The 8,328-nt window shown below is 33.9% G+C and overlaps 1 pseudogene; it reads right to left on the bottom strand.

The window, feature by feature from the left end:
• Positions 1 to 8,246: 8,246 nt before the first annotated feature.
• LOC136404588 (U4 spliceosomal RNA) lies at positions 8,247 to 8,328 on the bottom strand (annotated as a pseudogene).

The raw sequence follows: 8,328 nt of genomic DNA, 5'->3' as shown, positions 1-8,328 counted from the left end.
CTCAAATCAGCAAGATCTGAGCCAGAAGTATGCCCTTAATATGTGCCCTCAGTTTCCATCAGTAAGCAAAGTATATAGGCTTCATCAAGTTGGACTAAGAGATCTTTGTGAATGGATCATCAAAGACATTTATCCCTTGAAAGAAATAATGCTAGCTCTTTGTACATTAAAAAAAATCTTCAATTATGAGTGTTTTAATGCAAATTAAATAGTTAATTGGTTATAGAAATCTCCTTTTAAAAACTTATCTTCTCAAAGAATTTATCTTCAAAATGCATGATTTGCTTTCCCTCAGTTATATAAAAGTATTCATGCTAAAGAAATAAAATTCAAATCACTTTGATTTCTTATTAAATTCAATGTATTAACATCCAAAAAAGACCTAAGGCCACCAAAGATCATCAGATTTTTCTTATTCTTCTGGCCTCTACTTATCAGTTTTCCTATTATTTTCAATAAATTTTTTATTGTTCTGATCATAAAAATTAATGCATACTCCTTGTAAAAGTTCAAAGAGAATAAAGAAGAAAAAATGTCCCTAAGCCTAGTACCAAGCAGTAACTAATGTTAACAGACTAACTGATTTTTTAAGCTGAAAATTCTGTTTAGCTTTTACTTATCCTCAAGCTTATTGATCTTTTTTCTAAACCTTACCTTTGAACATTAATTGTTTCTAATGAGAATACCAAGCATTTGTAAAATAAACCATTTAGCTGAATTAATTTACTTTCAACCTGCTATACCAATGAATAATAATAGACTTTAGCCATGGCATATATTCAGCATAATAAATGAAAAATAGGCTATGATATAATTATTCAAAATTTACAAATCTAAGGAATAACTTACATTCAACAATATTTTTTACTATAATTTTACCTGCAGTTCAATTTATTGTTTTATTCATTTTAGAGAATAGAGTGAGAGAGAGAGAGAAAGAGAGAGAGAGAAGAGGAGGGAGGAGCAGGAAGCATCAACTCCCATATGTGCCTTGACTGGGCAAGCCCAGGGTTTTGAACCAGCGACCTCAGTGTTCCAGGTCCCTTTTATGTTTTTTTTAATACTTATTAATTTATGTCTTAGCCTCACTTCATCTCTTTACAGAGGAGGAAACTAGGACTTAGAGATGTAAATTAACATATACAGAATCAGCAAGACAATGAGAAAAACAGAACTGGGTTCTATTCATTCATCCTTTATGACATCACAGTCTTGATTGTACATTGCAGAGGAAATTAAGTACATTTTAATTCACTTGAAATTGAATTTGTTTAATGCTTATTTCTGCTAGTATATTTGCAAGGAAGCTTCCTCATTATATTTTGTGTAGGCTAAACTTGAATAAGTTTGTATTTTTAAAGTACACATGAGTTAGGTGGATAGATGTGAGTAACAGTAAAAGTAAAGAGGATTGTCCTCTGCAGAACTTTTGGGAGCAGGCTTCCAAACAAGATTCAAGATTCACCATGGATGCCTGGCCAAGCAGTGGTGCAGGGAATTGAGCATCAACCTGGGATACTGAGGACCCAGGTTCAAAACCCCAAGGTTGCCAGCTTGAGCCTGGGATCATCAACATGATCCCATGGTCCTTGGCTTGAAACTCAAGGTCACTGGCTTGAGCAAGGGGTCACTGGCTCAGCTGGAGTGCCCCCACCAGTCAAGGAATGTATGAGAAAGTAATCAGTGAACAACTAAAGTGCAGCAACAAGTTGATGCTCATCTCTCTCCCTTCCTGTCTCTGTCTCTGTCTCTCCACTCCCCTTTAAAAAAATAAAATAAAGATTCACCATGGATAAGTCATAGACAAATACACACACATGTATGAATGTATGTATGTGTGTGTGTATGTATGTATCTAGGTATGTATGTATTCAAAACACCAGTCAGAAACTTGTTTTGGGGAATTTGATAGTTATTTCATGTACATCTGTTAAACTGATGGCAGACACAACTAATCATTCCCCAGAAATGTTTTTTTGATTCCAATATCTAACATTTTGCCTCATTTTTTTTGGTTTTGCTGCTTATAAAGGTTTGGATTCAAGAGGGCTCACTGGATCCAATCCTTGGAGTTTAATCATTGGATTCAAAACATAATGTGGATAGGATAGGAAGAATGAACCACATGGATTCATGGGGCAGGATCATATTACCAGGAACATAGTGGATTCCTGCCCCAAGCAAACTGCATTTGTGTGGATTTTTTGTTTTTATTCAACTTAATAGGCTATTCCAGAATTTTTTTCCCTATTTTTGATGATTGGAGCCCATAAGATGCATGATGGAATTGCATTTTTTGGTAAAAGGAGCAAAGTGAGGACCTAGAGATGTATGCTGGAGCAATCTCGGAAGGAGTCAGCATGAGTAAAGGGTACATGTTTAAAAGGGAAAGAGGGGATTGTTTAAAGTAGTAAATCAGTAAGTCATTTCTAAATTTAAAGAAAACAATATTGGAGTTGAAGAATAAGTAGGTTTTCAATTGGCTGTTGCCATTTTTCTTTGAAAAATAAACATTTTTTTAAACTAAAAAAAGAATACACACATATACACACAGATATATGAAAAAAAAAAAAAGAGGTTCTATGGAAAGTAACATTACAGGGTAATCTGATTACAAATTCCAAATTGGGCAGGTCATGATGTGTGGTTAAACCTCAAGCATATAAATTTCTTTAGTAAACTGTTTATTTTGCCTAAAGTAAGCCTTGTTTATTGTTTCTGTACATCTAAGTTAATACACTTTTGAAATAAGGCATAACCACCCTCAAGAGAGCACATGATTTTTTTAACTATTCTATAATCCAGTCCGGGTGTGACCAACAGTTTTTGCCCCCGAACCAGATTATAAAGAAAACTTTTTCATGGGCCGGACGAAATATTAAAATTAAAAAATGTAAAATACAAAAACAATTTGTTTAAATGAACAAAATTTTATTATGTAATTTGTTTATGAATACATGTGAGTGAAAAAAATTTTTAATATACAATATTATTTTAATAAAAATATAATTACATACCGTATAAATATCTAAACTGTATAGCAATCAATCAAAACAATATTTAATTAATAGAATGAGCTAGAAGGGGTTATATCACAAATAAAACAATTATTTCATTTTACAAAGAGCCTGGACACGTTTTCAGTTATCAACTGCAGCTATTGTCTATGCTACAATGCCACATGATTCAGCACACTTGATCACAAAAATAACAAATTGTTTGACCTTGGGTGCGCACTGGCAAACTCCGCCTAAAAGAATGTGGGTTTCACATTGCTGTTAAATGTCAAACAGTTCATATCGAGTACAGACGAGTACAAAAGTTATAAATCTTTATAATGGAATTTTTTTATAAAATAAAGAAGTATCGAAAATCCATTCAACCAATTATTGGAAGTTAACCCTAGATTCATCACACGTGGAATTCTTTTCCATGTATCACTATCTTCTTAAATATCTCAGTTTCCAATAATCAAAGACACTTCTGCTTCTGAGTAGCTGAGAGCGGGCCGTATGATGGCCATGCCTGATCCAATCTCTACCTTCCTTCCTCCCACCTCTCTGTAATCTTCCTTATATTCCCTCTTTAATTTCAAATGCATAAAATAAGCTGCAAAACTGTTACTTCCCACAGCATTTAAGATCTTTCTCCCTGATATATGTTGTCAGTTTGGCTCAAATATACTAAACTCTTATAAAAATTCTTTACAGGTTTGGATGTTTCTTACATAGATATTCTATAGACAGTTTTGCTTGGCTTCTGATAATACATCCTATCTACACCATTTCCCTTTCTTATATACCCTTCTCTCCTACTCTCTCACCTTCCTCTCAGACTAGGGATGTTAGTCATGTATGCATATGGATGGCCATGCAGATGGTTAAAACCTTATATTGGTTGATTTACAACTTTTTTCTTGAGCCTCCAAGTACCATTCCATCCTGCCTAGCCCCTTTACAATGATGCTCCATGATCCAGCAACTAAACAGTTAATGCCAAATGTAAGGGGAACTCCAAGACTGTTCCAGTGTTTGTACACATTCTGATTATCAGATGCCAAATCATGCTGCTGTTAGATACCTTTACTACCATCTTGGACACACCAATATCTGTTTGTCTGTAATCATTTCCAAAAGAACTTCTGGGGGGAGCGTAACATTGGATCTTGAGAATTTCACGCTAAGTGAAATAAGGCAGCTATAAAACTGAAAGCAACAAATGAACTAAGAAGAAAAACAAACAAAACTCATAGATACAGACAACAGTATGGTCGTGATTATAGAATGGGGTGGAGATGGTAAAGTGTAAAGGGAGTCAAATGAAAGGGGACAGAAGAAGATCTGACTTTGGGTGGCAGGCACACAATGCAGTATACAGATGATATGTCATAAAATTGTACACTTGAAACCTGTATAATCTTTTTTTAATTTTAATTTTTAATTTATTGTGTTTGCATGGTTTCAATTGTCCCACACAATATAACACCTACTCAAGCTGCACCAAAGTTACCCTGGCATTCTGGACTTTGAGTGACACTACCCCAAGCTGAACCAATGGATAATATGCCAAGCTGATGGCCCACTGAAAAATGGATATCTTGAAGAATGACTGGTGGTGATACCTTGACCCCAAATAAAGTCAATGTATATGAGAAGTTGGACCCACCCACACTCCAGCGGGATATTCCAACCTACATTTGTCTATTCATTGTTACTCAGCTAATGTTGTGATAAGGGCAGCTTTATATTTAAAAGACTCTCTGCCACTCCAGCTAAGGGTCACCCCCCACCCCACTTTCTTGAAATATAATTGACATATAACATTGTGTAAATATAAGTTGTACAACATGGTGATTTGATACACATATACTACAAAGTGATTATACCATAGAGTCAGCTAACACCTCCATCATGTCATAATTACCTTTTTTTTTTTTTGCAGTGAGAACATTTAAGATCAACTTTCTCAGCAATTTTCAAGTATTTAATACAGTTTTTAAACTATAATTACCATGCTGTACATCAGATCCCCAGAACTCATTCATCTTGTAACTGGAAGTTTGTGCTCTGACCAACATCTGCTCACCCCAACCCTCAACCCCCAGTAATCAAACTGAAATCATTCTTATTTTACCTTCTTATTTGATCTTATTTTTATTCCTTAGAGTTTTACAGAAATCTAATCCTTCCATAGGGTTATTCTTCAGACAATTAAAGAGTACAGTCTCATGCCCACCAACTCCTCTTTTGTGGGCCGACACTGTCAATTTCTCCAATTATTTCATGTATGACATGGTGTCTAGTGTCTTCTTCATTCTGTATCTTGGCTTTGAATTTCTTTTAAATTCCTCTTAAAATGCAGTCCCCAGTACTTGGCACCATACCACTTAAAATGGCCAGCTCAAAATAGAAACCACCACTGTTTATATTCTAGACATTTAAAGATGCCTAAAATTATAGGGGTTTTACTTTTTTAATGTTTTTAACAACAAAATATCATTTCATCATACTGTGCAAAATGTAACTAGAAATTGCTATTTTAAAAATGTTGTTAAGTCAGGTCTTGGTTCTCTGTCCATATACTTCTCCTTAATTAAACATTTTATTTTGAGATAATTCACATGCCATTGTTAACAAACAATAGAGAAGAATCATGTGCACTCTTAACCCAGTTACCTCCGATGATAACAACTTATCACAACCAGGCTATTGATATCAATGCAGTTAGTATACAGAACATTTTTATTACAAGGATCCCTCATGTTTCCCTTTTATAACCACATTTGCTTCCTTCCTGCTTCCAATCCTTTCTTAAGCCCTGGCGACCACTAAACTCTTCTCCATTTTGTAATGTTGTTATTTCAAAAATGTTATAGAAACAGGAGCATATAGCATGCGATATTTTGAAATAGGCTTTTTACAGTCAGCATAATTCCCAGGAGATTCATTGAGATTGTTGCATTAATCAATCGATCATTTCTTTTTACCGCTGAGTAGTAATCCACAGGATGGATGTATCATAGTTTGTTTAACCATTCACCTATTGAAGGACATATGTATTGTTTCCAGTTTGGTGCTATTATGAATAAAGCTGCAATAAACATTTGTGCAGAGGTCTTTGTGATTTTCATTTCTCTGAGATAAATTCCCAGGAGAGCAATTGCTGGGTCGTATTATAGCATGTCTACTATATATTTTTTTGAAATTGCAGTTACATTTTACATTCCCATCAGCAATACATGGAATGATCCAGTTCCTCGGCATCCTGGCCAATAATTTGGTGATGTTACTCTTTTTCTATTTTATTCTAATAATATACAGTGATATCTCATTGTGACCTTAATCCTCTTTTCCTTAATGGCTAATAATGTTGAATATCTTTTTATGTGCTTATTTGTCATTGGTATGTCCTCTTTGCTAAAATGTCTTTCCAAGTCTTTTACCCATTTTTAAATTGAATTGTTTTTACAATTGAGTTTTTATATATTAAACATATTAATCCTTCATTGAATATGTGGCTTGCAAATATTTTTTTCTTAATCTGTAGCTTTTTAAAATTCTCTTAAGATTTTTTTTCTTCAGAGAAATATTAATTTTGCTAAAGTCTACTTTATCATTTTTTTTTTAATTTATGGGTAGTTCATTTGCTGTCAAGTCTACTAACTCTTAGATTTTCTATTTCTTTTTCCTAAAAGTTTTATATTTAAGCATGTAAGGTTTAAGTTAAGGTTGATTTTTTTTTTTTTACCTAATATATCTAATTGCTAAAGCTCTATTTGTTGAAAAGATTATCATTATCTTTCCTCTATGTAATTGCTTTTGCATCTCTGTCAAAAATCAGCTGGGCATAATTTGCATTGCTCTGTTTTGTATTTTCAATTCTATTCCACTGATCTGGGTGTCTGTACTTTCTTATTTATGGTACTTATGTAGTAATTGGTTATATAGCTGATGTGTAGATTAATTCTTCCAATTTTAATCTTTTTTCCCCAAAATGTTTCAGCTATTCTATTTTCTCATTTAAATTTTAATATACCCTTCTTTATATCTATAAATGAAATTTTGATAACAATTGTGTTATATGTGTACAGCTATATACCACATAAACAATATTTCTATCAACAGTGGACCACATATACAACGTGGTTTTATAAGGTTATAATGAAGCTGAAAAATTTCTATCACTAGGTGACATTGTAGCCATCTTAATGTTGTGGCTCAACACATTATTGATGTGTTTGTGGTTATCTTTGTGTAAACAAACCTACTGTACTATCAGTTGTATAAAAATATATACAATTAGGTACATTACATAATATTTGATAAGGATAATAAATGACTATGTTTATGTATTTACATTATACTTTCTATCAGTATGTTGGAGTATATATTTTTATTTTATTTATTTATTTATTTATTTATTTATTTATTTATTTATGTTGAGACAGAGAGAGGGAGACAGGGATAGATAGTGCAGACAGCCAGGAAGGGAGAGAGATGAGAAGCATCAACTTGTAATTGTGGCACTTTAGTTGTTCATTGATTGCTTTCTCATATGTGCCTTCATTGGGGGTCTCCTTCTGAGCTTCTGACCCCTCTCAAGTCAGTGACCTTGGACTTCAAGCCAGCAACTCTTGGGCTCAAGCCAGAGACCTTTGGCTAAAGCCAATGACTATGGGGTCAAGTCTATAATCCTATGCTCAAGCCAGCAACCCCTTGCTCAAGCTGGTGAGCCCATGCTAAGCAGGATGAGCCCACTCTCAAGCCAGCAACCTTGGGGTTTTGAACCTGGGTCCTCAGCATCCCAGGTGGACACTCTATCTAGTGAGCCATCACCTGGTCAGGCTTCTCTTTTTATTAAAAAAAATTGCTGTAAAACAACATGCCATATTACATCAGTAGCAGACTCATACAACTTGTGCTGACTGTGTCTCTTATTTGTGTCTTTTTTTCTTGTGCTTGAATTAACATGGTGCTGTTTTATACATCATAGCCCTTCAGCATTTGCACAATTACAAATTGCCTAATGGTGCATTTTTCAGAACATATCCCCATCATTAGAGGATATGTGACTGGGTACCAACTTGGGAGAATAGATGTCTTTAATAGGTTGAGTCTTCCAAGCCATGACCATGTTACATCTATTCATTTATTAAGCTCTTTGATTTTGTTTTATCAGAATTTTGTAGTTTTTAGCATATATAGATACTGTATATATTAATTTATTAGATTTACACATAAGTATTCCATTTTTAATTTAATTTTTTAAAAGAATTAATCATGCCTCGGATAAACCTCATTGGCTATAATACTGCCACTGTGCAAAGTT

This window comes from Saccopteryx leptura, chromosome 4 (genome assembly GCF_036850995.1).
Source record: "Saccopteryx leptura isolate mSacLep1 chromosome 4, mSacLep1_pri_phased_curated, whole genome shotgun sequence".
Lineage (NCBI taxonomy): Eukaryota > Metazoa > Chordata > Mammalia > Chiroptera > Emballonuridae > Saccopteryx > Saccopteryx leptura.
The sequence above is the reverse complement of the archived record's forward strand: the minus strand, read 5'-3'. Positions and strand labels throughout refer to the sequence as shown.